Genomic DNA, 12861 nt, shown 5'->3' with positions numbered 1-12861 from the left:
TTTTCCTTGAAAATTTAAAACACATTTTTATTTCGCCGCTCGGGGCACCCATGCTTTAGGACGTCGCGACACAAGCTATATCAAATGGACGTCAAGAGTGTATTTTTAAATGGCTACATAAGTGAAGAAGTATATGTAGAACAACCCCTAGGCTTTGAAAACCACAAGAATCCAAATCATGTTTATAAACAAACAAAAGCCTTATACAGTTTAAAGCAAGCTCTTAGAGTTTGGTATGAAAGGCTAAGCGGTTTTCTACTAGAAAATGAATTTATCAGAAGAAAGATTGATACAACTTTGTTCATAAAGACTAAGAAAGATGACATCCTCCTAGTCCAAGTATATGTAGATGATATTATATTTGGAGCTACAAATAAAGAATTATGCAATGAATTTTCTAGCACTATGCAAAATGAATTTGGGATAAGCATGATGGGTGAACTAAATTTCTTCCTAGGACTTCAGATCAAACAAGCAAAACATGGAATCTTTCTAAATCAATCGAAGTACATTAAAAATCTACTCAAAAAGTTTAATACGGAAGATGGAAAAGTACTAGGAACACCTATGAGCTCTTCATTGAAATTAGACAAAGATGAAAGGTATTCCTGTAGATGTCAAGCTATATCGTGGAATAATCAGTAGCTTACTTTATCTGACTGCCAATCGACCTGATATAATATTTAGCGTATGTTTGTGCGCAAGATTTCAGGTGGCACCAAAAGAGTCACATTTGTTAGCTATCAAACGAATACTTAGATACCTGATAGGAACCGTGGAATTTAGGTTATGGTATCCTAAGTATACATCTTTTGAGATTATCAGCTATTCAAATGCTGATTTTTCTAGTAGCAAAGTAGATAGGAAGGGCACGAGTGGTACTTGTCATTTCTTAGGACATTTGATAGTCTCTTGGTTTTTCAAGAAGCAAAATTCAGTTGCTCTTTCCATAGCCGAGGCAGAATACATATCAGCAAGTAGTTATTATGCTCAAACGCTATACATGAAGCAACAACTAATAGATTTTAGATTAAGCTATGAAATAATTCCTATTAAATGTGATAATACGAGTGCAATAAACATCTCAAAGAATCTTGTATCACATTCACAAACTAAGCATATAGAAATAAGACATCACTTTCTTTATTATCATGTGCAAAAAGGGGATGTGATTCTTGAGTTTGTATGCATGGATGAACAATGGACAGATATATTCACAAAACCACTTGCGGAGGATAGGTTTATCCAAATTAGGAGTGAATTAGGTCTGATGCATAGTCGAGAGGTTGCCTAGAATTATATTAGATGACATAATTCAGGGGGAGCAACGACGCTTAATGTTCACAATTGGTTAAAAATTTCACATTCGACTCATTTGTTCTCATTTAATATAACATTAGTCAACATTTGGTATCACATCAATAAACATTTGATATCCTAACATAATCTTTGAAATTTATGCATTAGCAAGGGGGATGGTTGATGTCAAAAGGGGGAGAAGTAAATTTTTTTTTTTTTGTTTTTAAATATGATGGCTGAACAAGTTTAAAACTTTAAGATTTTTAAGGGGGGAAGAACATAAAGGTATGTCTACTCATGTCTTATTATTATACACCTTTTTGTTGATGGAAAAAGGGGGAGAAAAATCGGGAGCAAAAATAAGAAAAATCAGAAGCAAAAATTATTGGCAAAATTAATTGTGTAAAGGGAGAGAAAAATCAAGCTATAGGAGAAGAATCAGGCGAGCATGTTTCATTTGGAATTAGGCTAAACAATGTGTGTATGAACATGAGCATCTTTCATTTGGCTTGAGCATATTTCATTTATTGAATATTTGATGTATTAATTGAGGTGGAGCCTTGTTAGGTGTCGCGACGTCCCGGGAGCGCGTGGACCCCGGGCGGCGAAATTAAAAATCAATTTTAATTTTCAAGGAAAAATATAGAATGTTGGAGTCGCCACTAACCTTTAGTGCGGTTAGAACACATGATTACTACCCCGTTAGGGGTAGAATGGGTCTACATTACCAGAGTTAGGCTCGAGAGTTCGGTTACGCGAGGGGAAGGTACAAGCATCCCTTACGCGCCCGTTCTTACGAACAGTACCTAATTAATTTGAAATTATCCCTAAGTTAATCTAATAAGTCTTTAAATTACTCCTTTTTATGAATTTATAAATACACATAAAAAATAAAAAAATAAAAAAATACAATATATACATATATATATATATATATATATATATATATTCCCTCAAAGCTTAGGGTACGTGATGCCTAAAGTCTCATACCCCCGCAATAAAATCATAAGGATTAAAATAAAAAATATTTAAGAAAATACTCTCCTAAATTTTAAAATTGTAAATAAAATTTTTATAGGAAAATACTAGTATGGGAGGTTTTAATATATATTAATAAGATAATAAACTAAGAAATTAAATTACCATAATACATGTAATAATAATAGGGATACATATATGCTAAAAGATTACAAATATCAAAGTAAGTAATGAAATATCATGATACTATATATATTAAGACACTAAAGACACTATAAAATAATAATGATAATAATAATTAATACTACATATATCGAGATACTAAAAATAATTAATACTAAATATATTAAGATACCAAAAATAATTAACACAAATGTATTAAGATACTAAAAAAAATAATTAATACTAGATATATTAAGATGCCAAAAATAATTAGTACTAAATATCTTAAGATAAAACAAACAATATCACAATACATAACTATAATACCATAATGACTACATGTAATAAAGGAAACCCTAAAAATACCTAAAACAATGTAAACTGATCAAAACCCTAAAATATATATACATGGAAGCACGTAAAACCCTAAAATATATATGTAAACATACAAAAATACATATGGAAACAAATCAACCCTAAAATTAATGTACAAAATGCAATAAAAAATATAGAAGCAACTAATGCAATTATGGAGACAAATCTACCCTAAAACTAATATGCAAAAGGTAAAATAATAAATATGGAAATAACTGAAATTATGGGGACAAATCGACCTAAAAATTAACATGTTAATAAAAAATAATATATATTTAAAACAATTAATGAAATTAAGGCAACAAATCAACCCTAAATAATATATATAACAATAATCGAAAACCCTATAACAATATAACTGCCCAAATATACAATATCAATACGACAATAATGATAACCCAAAATATACAATATCAATATGACAATGATGAAAACCATAAAATAATTATATAATAAGATCAACTAAATATTAACATGATAATTATAACAATAATATCACAGGAATACAATAATATTACATAAACATATATACATGAACTTAACATTCAATAGTAAAACATATATGTGTATATATATATATTAACACTAACAATAAAATAAATATGTATATGTGTGAGTGTTGTGTGTGCTTTGGGTGGCCGGGAGCAGCAGCGAGAGGTCATCGGGGGTTGCAGAGAGTGACGACGCTGGGAGGTTTCGCCGCTGGAACTCGCGGCTGGAGTCGCTGCTGCTGGGATCTGGGGGACTGCAAAGTGGTGGCTAGAGCACGGGTTCGACAACTGGAGCAACCGCCGGGTGTTGGCTAGCAGGCCAGCAGCGGCTTGGAGTAGCCTCTCGGGTTGCTGTGGCTATTCAGTGTGGAGGAGGCCGAGGGTTGACCACGACGGTGGTGTGGCAGGAGAGGGTAGCCGCTGTGGACTGCCTGTGCTGGTGCTCGTGGGTGGTTGATAGGATGATGATGTTGCCGTGGAGAGGAGGAGCTACTACTTGGATGATGATGCAACCGTGAGGATGGGAGTTCCTTGTCGTGGAGTCGCCTGAGATGGTGACTGGGTCGTGGGAGATTGGGTGATTGCTGTGTGTGGGTGTCGTGCTGGCGGGGGCTCGCTGGTTCGTGGTGCGGTTGGTGGCTCGTCGGAGTTGCAGCAGGAAGAGGCGGCAAGGGGAGGCGAGGTGAGTTTGAGGGAGATTGAGAGATGTAGGGGCTGGTACTAGGGTGGTCGTGGCTGAGAAGGAGAGACTGAAAGAGAAAGAGAGCAGAGGGGAGGGGGAGGTTGCGGCTGTGCGTGGGCCTCTGTGAGAAAGAGAGGTGGAGATGAGGGAGGTGCGGCGGCTGGGATGCTGTGAAAGAGAAGGAGAGCGGAGATGAGCGTTTCTTTGGTCAATGCGCCCCCCCCCCCCTCTTTTTTATAACATTTTCAACCCTAAAAAATCCTTCTTTTCTTTTCCTTTTTCATTTTTATTCTCTTCATACTTTTATGGTAACAATATATACAATAATAATGATAATAATAATAATAATAATAATAATAATAATAATAATAATAATAGTGATAATAATAATAAAAAATAATAATAATCATAGATAATAAAAATAATGGGGCAATAATAATAATAATAAATTAAATATAATAATAATAATAATAATAATAATAATAATAATAATAGTGGTAGAATAATAATAACAATAATATTTGAAAATAAATAATAATAATAATAGAAAATATGATAATAGTAAAATGGTAATAAAATAATAATAAATGAAATTTAAAAAAATAACAAAGATAATAAAATAATAATAATAGTAATATAATAATAATAACAATAGCAAGATAATAAAGTGATAATAATAAAATTTTAAAAATAATAATAACAATAATAATAAAATCAAAATAATAATAATAATAATATAATAAAATAAAGATAATAAAAACACTAATAATAATAATAATAATAATAATAATAATAAATAATAGCAAAATAATAAGAATATTAAAAATAATAATAATAATATTGGGCCTGGGTAAAAATGGGGTGTCTACATTAGGCGTAACCTATTATATATTTTTGCTCGTGTATTTTTCATAAGAAAAAGGGGTAAATTGTTGAATTTACGAGTCCAATCCGATTTTGATAATGACAAATCACTTGGTATTTGATATGTGCATTGAGATTGTGAACAGGAACTATATTAAGCATGCATGGAAGGATAACAAGTAATGGAAGCCATGAAGATTAAAGCATACATATCTTGACACAATCTATGAAACTCAAAGAGTATAAGAATGAAGATACAAGTGACAAGTTCAAGAACGTCATGGAAATGGATACTTAGAACTCATGTATTTACATTGTCATTTGATTTAATTTGAAGCTCAAATTATAATATCCAATGACCTTAGAACTTATGCATTTCATGAACATCATCAGGAAACATTCATGAACTTAGAAATATTTTTAAAACCTCAAAAATTATTTTTATAAAAGAGCCAAGAAAGAGAGCAAAGCAAAATTTCAAACTATAAAGAAAAATTTTAGGAAATAGGAACTTCAGACAACCGAACTCAACAGTCAGTCGCCTGAAGTTACAGCTTCAGAAGACCGAAGTTAACCTTAGTCGTCTGAAGAATTTTATTAGAAGACTAAAGATTAAGTTCAGTCACCTGAAGATTTTCTGGTGAAACACAAAACCTGACAGAAGCACCTTAGAAGACTGAACTCAGACTTTAGTCATCTGAACCCAACATTTCAGCTGTCTGAGCCCCAACCTCAGTCGTCTGAACCTGTGTCCAGGTTATTTCTTCAAAAATCAAAAGGAACTTCAGTCATTTGGGCCTTTGGCCTTAGTCATCTGAATTTGTGGAGAGTTTAAAAATCTAATTTTTAATGAAAGAACACGTGAGCTATTTCTTTGATCCAATGGTTAGGATTGATTCTAAAGGTAAAGCACCTATATATTGAACATCTAAACCATAGTGTGTTAGCAAAGATCAACAAGAAGAGAAGAGGACATCTTTTTGAAAGAGAATTGAGAACTTTGTACACATTGCTATACGATTGCCTGCACTCCAACTCATACTCATCAAGCTTGGGCAAATCAACTAAGAAAATTAGAGGGATTTCATATACACATCTCGATTTCTATTCGGTATTAAGGTTTGGTAAATCCATTTACTATTTTCAAGAGTTTCTCATCTCATCATCTGTTATTGAATATCATTAGAGAGATTGATCTTGAGTGTTCATATACATATAGAGATTGTTTTTGACAAGTTCATTGCTTGAGAAAGTTTTTTTTTTTTTTCTTTTGCCATTAATTAAATAGTTATCATTCAAGTGTGTCCTTAGTTAAATACTTGATATTTTGGATACGTCATAACCATGTGATTAAATATCCTTAGAAGTACATAACTATATATATAGCATTGAAGGATATTGTCTTAAAATCTTATATTGGGTTTTGATCTTTGGTAATCACATCATATATATATAGTGGAATCCTTGAGTTGGTTGCTCATGGCGAGGACGTAGGCCGGGTTGGTTAAACCTCATAAAATCGCGTTTGCAATATCTCTTCCCTTATCTCTTTACTTTCCGCACTACATTCCATTACTCGTATTTCATGTGTGTATGATTGAATAACCTCACACGAACTTGATAAGTAATTTTCTAAATTTAGAAAGAGAGACTAAGAGGTAAATAGGCTTTAAAGAATTTTTAAATACCTAATTCAACCCTCTCTTGGGATCACACCTAAATCAATAGCAATGAATGACAAATGAAGAGCTTAAAGGCCAAGTAGGACTTGAAGTAAAGACTAAACCTCAAGAGGCTACAAGACTTAGTGATTAAGGAGATCATGTTTAGAAGGATATTTGTAAGTACTTCAAGTCATTACTATTTAGATATGTGAAACTCCTTAAGATACAAAGACTTAGAGACCAGCACTTGAAAAACCTTTGAAAATGTTTTTGAAAAGTTGTATTTGAATTTTTTAAGTAAACTAGATTTTAAAAATCAAAAAGAAAAAAAATATTTGAAAAGAGGGAGTTGATTTATGTGTAATCCCAAGAGGTGGGGAGGGTGAATTGGGTATTTTAAAATTTTTTGAACCTATTTACCACTTAATCCCTATTTGTATATTGAACAAATCAATTGCAAGGATTTATGACTAAATTAAAGTTATTTTATCAATGAGTTCTTTTTAACCAATTAAGTGTGTGTAGAGTTATTCAACATACATATGCAATACGAATAATAAAATGTAGTGCGGAAAGTAAAGAGTTAAGGGAAGAGAGAATGCAAACACAATTTTTACGAGGTTTAGCCAACTCGGCCTATGTCCTCCTCTTGAGCAACACACTCAAGGATTCCACTATAAACCCTGCTTCTTAAATTAGGACGGAGCTTCCCTTACAATCCGCTGCTTACAAGAGGTACAACTCCCTCATACTCCACTGCTTACAAGAGATACAACTCTCTCCTCAAACCCAGTTCACAAGCCGAATCGTGAATACAATGAAATCTATAAAACACTCAAAATTGCTTCCAACAAAGCTAGTGAGCACAATTCAAATTCCTAATACATTAACATATGATGAAACTTGAAGCTCAGAATGTATGAAATGATACAATCATTTATGAATGATATGATTCAACACACAAATCCTTTTTTATCAAATCTCCCAAAAATATTTAGATAAATCAATACTTTGGAAAACTTAGGTTAAATCTTTGAATACAAAAACAACTTTGAAGATTGCAAAGATTTGAAACACACTTTGTCATAACCAATATTTCTCTCAAGATTTCAATCTCAATGTGATCTTGATAATATTTGACTTAATGTATATATAAATATATCTATATGATGATAATACCAAAGATCAAAAGCTTAATATAAGATTTTCATAAAATATCCTTCAATATATATATATAGTTATGCACTTCTAAGGATATCTAATCCAATAGTTAAGAAGTATCCAAAATATCAAATCTTTAACTAAGAACACACTTGAATGATAACTCTTTAATCACTGGCCAAAGAAAAACTTTCTCAAGTATAGAACTTGTCAACAACAATCTTTATATGAATATGAACACTCAATATCAATCTTCTCTAAAGATATTCAATAATAGATGATGATATTAGAATCTCTTGAAAACACTAAATGGATTAACCAAACCTCAATACCAAGTTGAAATCAAGATGTGTAAATGAATCCCCTTTTATTTTCGGAGTAGATTTTTCTAAGCTTGATGAGTATGAGCTAGAGTGCAGGTAATTGTATAGCAATACACTCAAATTTCTCAATTCTCTTTCAAAACAAAGCTCTCTTCTCTTTTCTTTTCTCTTAGCTTGCGCCCTAGGGTTTAGATATTCAGTATATATAGGTATCTTGCCCTTAGAATAGATCTCTACTGTTGGATCAAAAAATAGCTCGCGTGTTTGCTCATTAAAAATTAAATTTTTAAGTTTTCCCATAAGTTCAAGCAACTGAAGTCAATGCCCAAGCTAGTGAAGTTCCTTAGTGCTTCGAAAAAAATAACTTGGAATACAAGGTCAGGAGACTGAAGTGGCATTCAGGCGATTGAGGTCTTAGGTTCAGACAACCGAAGTGCCTCAGTCAGGTTCTGTGTTTCACCATTAATTCTTTAGGTTACTGAACTTAATCTTCAGGCTCGTAAAGAAAATTTTCAAGCGACTGAGGTTAACTTTAGGCTATTGAAGTTCCCATTTTTTGCATTTTCCTTTCTAATTTAAAATTCTGCTTTACTCTCTTTCTTGGTTTTTTCTTATAAAAATATTTTCCAGGGTTTTAAAGATATTTCTAAGTCCATGAATGTCCCCTAATGATGTTTTTGATATACATGAGTCCTAAAGTCATTCTAGGGTATATGTTCAGCCTCAAATTAAATCATATGAAAATGTAAATACATAAGTTCTAAGTACTCATTCCCATGACATTCTTGAACTTTGCCGTTTGCGGCTTGATTCTCGTACTCTTTGAGTTCCATGGATCTTGCCAAGATATGTATGCGTTACTTTATGGCTTCCATGACTCGTTATCCATCTGTGCATACTTTACATAATTCATGTTCACAAACTCAATTCACAGATCAAATACCAAGTGATTTGTCATTACCAAAATTGGATGGGACTCGTAGAGTCAACAATCTCCCCCTTTTTGATTATGACAAATACACAAGAAAAAAAATATATAATAGGTTATGCCTAACAAGGCTCTCCCTTAATTAATGCATAAAATATTCAATAAATAAAATATGCTCATGCCAAATGAAATATGCTCGTGTTTATACACACGTTGTTTAGCCTGATTGCAAATGAAGTATGCTCATGATATTTCAACAATTTTTTCTTTGCTATTATCAATCTCCCCCTTTACATCAACAACAATTTTGCTCATTCTCTCCCCCTTTTGACATCAACAAAAAGGTGTATAATAATAAGACATGAGTGGGTATAACCTTATGTTCTTCTCCCCTTTGAAATCTTAAAGTTTTAATCTTGTTGAACCATTAGATTTGGAAAAATTTTACTTCTCCCCCTTTTTGACATCAACCATTCCCATTGCTAATGTGATACCAAATATTGGCTAAAGTTATATCAAATGAGAACAGATGTTGATTGATTTGATATAAAAAGATTACATCTTAAGTGACGTTGCTCCCTCTGAATTAAATCATCTAATATCATTTTAGGCAACCTCTTGACTATACATCAGGCCTAATTCGCACCTAATTTGGATAAACCTATCCTCCCCAAGTGGTTTCACGAATATGTCTACCCATTGTTCATCCGTGCATACAAATTCAAGTGTCACATCCCCTTTCTGTACATGATCATGAAGAAAGTGATGTCGTATTTCTACATGCTTAGTTCGTAAATGTAATCTGGGATTCTTTGAAATATTTATTGCACTCATATTATCGCGTCTTATAGGGATTGTTTCATAACTTAATCCAACATCCTTTAGTTGTTACTTCATGTATAGCATTTGAGCACAACAACTACCTGCTGCTATGTATTCAGCCTCAGCAGTGGAAAAAGCTACTAAATTTTGTTTCTTGGAAAACCAAGCGACTAAAGAATGTCCTAAGAAATGACAAGTACCACTAGTGTTCTTCCTATGTGTAACGCCCCGACCCCCTAGGTGGGCTCGGAGCGCTACTAATCCATTCATTTGCCAAATAATCAACATTCTAATATAATTTATGTAGTGGAAAACATAAGCAAAGTATTTCAAAAAATATAACACCAGAGTTTTCTACATCCATCTACATTCTAACATATATCATACATCCACCTGTATTCACATAAATACATCTCCAAAACATAACCCACACTTCCAGTATTCACAAACACTAGTATGTTTCACAACCATCCATTACTAAAAATACTTAAAACATAAAACATAAAACATAAAATATATACATCCTAGAATACTATCAAAATTATACCTTTTTCCCTCAAAAGTGCTATAATTGCCCGAGCTCTCTAAGTTTGATCTCATGGAGGTCCTGAAAAAGATTAGTTCATATTCGGGTGAGACACATCTCAGTAAGGGAAGAAACAATAAACTAAAATAGTGTGTGACCAACATGAGTTTATATAACAACATAATATTTAACATTTGAAAATCGTTGACATAATTTCTGAAATCATTTTGTAATCCTATTCAAACACATGTGAAAGATTTAACACACGAGATTACTCGAGGATAGGGGTGATTATCCACCCATAAAAGTAGCACCCCTTCGCTCTGATACTTAGGCAACCCAAAGGTCACAGCTAAAGCATACCAGAGCACTCACTTTACTCAATAAGCCCTCAAGTGATAAATTAAACTCATACTCACACAGTTCATACAAAAGTTTACTAACAAACGCTCCCAAAAATAGGGAAATCTACCTGCCCATACAAGTAGTTTCCCTATGCCCTAAGACGTTATGCAGCCTACTGCTATACCTGATACAATTAGGGCACTCGCCTTCCTCAGCAAGCCCTCGGGCGAAGAGTTTGCCTCACCCAAATGTAACATGTTCTACTAGCATAAATATTGCTAATACCAAAATACATTATTTTGTTTGCTATTATTCTACATCTCTCAAATATTCATGTTTTCATCTTTTACTTTTTATTTCATTTCACTTTACGTGACTCTTTCCCATTTTACATTGTTCATATATCACATTTCATTTCCATTTCACTCATTTCCATTTTCATTTCATTTCATTTTGTATCTAGCGTCTTTTAGATGTTTTACCCAGCATTTTCAACTGCTTTACCCAACATTTTTCAACTGTCATATATTTACCCAGCATCTTTTAATTATTTACATGGTTGCATTAACGCACACAAGCAGCATAGTTCATATAATATTTCATTCTCAATGTATTACTTACTTAACCTGCATCTCATACATTTAACATATATTTTCACATAACTTACATTTACTCATGCCACACAATTTAATAATAAAATTCATACACTGCCTATAAAATAAGTCAACCAACATTTAATCTTTATATACTGAAAATACCTTTCATTTCTTACATAATAATCCTGAAAATATATTCCCACTTTCATCAATTCATTTTCACATATACGTGTCTAATAAACAACCCTAAACTTGGAAAAACATAATTTAAATGATTGGCATTTTAAACCCATACCAAAACATATACACGTATATATAACACAATTTATTTTCCATTAAATTCATAAAAATTATGATTTAATATATATTTTTCCCCTTACTTGATTTCTGAAAAAAAAAAGAAAAAAAAAAAGGAAAAAAACCCGCTAACTCCCTAGCCTATGCCCCATAGTATTCAAAATACTTGGTTCCTGAAAAAAAAAAGAAAAAAAAAAAAGGAAAAAAACCCGCTAACTCCCTGGCCTATGCCCAATAGTATTCAAAATGCTTGAAACCCTTATATTCAAACTTCACTACATTACTCATCACAATTCCTAGAATAACTTTCCCTAAAATTTCCCTAAATTTTGAATACCCTAAATAGCCTAATAAAGCCTAAATTATTAAACTTACCCCCGATTTAGGACTGGTACCCCAGAGCTCCAATTCGAAAACCTGCTCCACCTAGATTGTAGAGAATCTCCTGGTAATTTTCATTCATTAATTGGGCTTATGGCTTAAAAGAAATTGAGGTATGTTTGAGATTTGGCCTTACCCTAAGAGATATGCCTACGTCGCTCCCACGACAGATCCGCTCCAGCAGAAATGTCGGTGGTGACGAGTAAAGCCCAAAGGTATTTTCAGATTTTTGATCGGCTGAATATCAGAGACGAGATGGAGGAGAGTGGGAGACAGGGAATGAGGAGATTTGTGGGTGGGGGGGGGGGGGGGAGACTGCATAGTGCTCTTTGGAAATTTGTTTCCAGTTGCGTCCTAAAGATTACTTCAGGAAGCTACTTTATGAATATATATATATATATATATATATATATATATATATATATATATATATATCCTTATAACATTATATTATTATATTACATTATTTAATTAATAAAAATAAAAATTTAATTAATTAATTTTTTTTATTGTTTTATTTTTTTTTTATTTTAACTTTAATTTTTTTTATTTCTTTCGTACTATTCCTTTTATTTATTTATTTATTTAATACATAAATTTAATAATGTTTAACTAATTAATTGATTAATAATTTTAATTAATTAATTAATTATATTTATTTTTTTATTTATTATTTTTCCTAATTATTTTAATTTTTTGGGTCTCTATATTCTCCTATCCTTAAGAAATTTCGTCCTCAAAATTTTACTAACTAATCATCTTTTCACATCACTAAAATTTATCATCTCATATAGTTTAGTATATATCACCAAATAAACTTATGTATCGTCTAAAATTAAATACGATCATCATTATCTTAAACATAAATTCACACCTGCCCCCCTGACTTTCTCTAGCTCAGGTTGGATTAATGAGTAAACGCGTGCTGGACCACCTCTGTCAAGTGGTATTGGATGTTTTCCTTGAT

The sequence above is a fragment of the Malania oleifera genome, chromosome 11 (assembly GCF_029873635.1).
Source record: "Malania oleifera isolate guangnan ecotype guangnan chromosome 11, ASM2987363v1, whole genome shotgun sequence".
In the NCBI taxonomy this organism is placed as follows: Eukaryota; Viridiplantae; Streptophyta; class Magnoliopsida; order Santalales; family Ximeniaceae; genus Malania; species Malania oleifera.
This window is presented reverse-complemented; position numbering follows the sequence as displayed.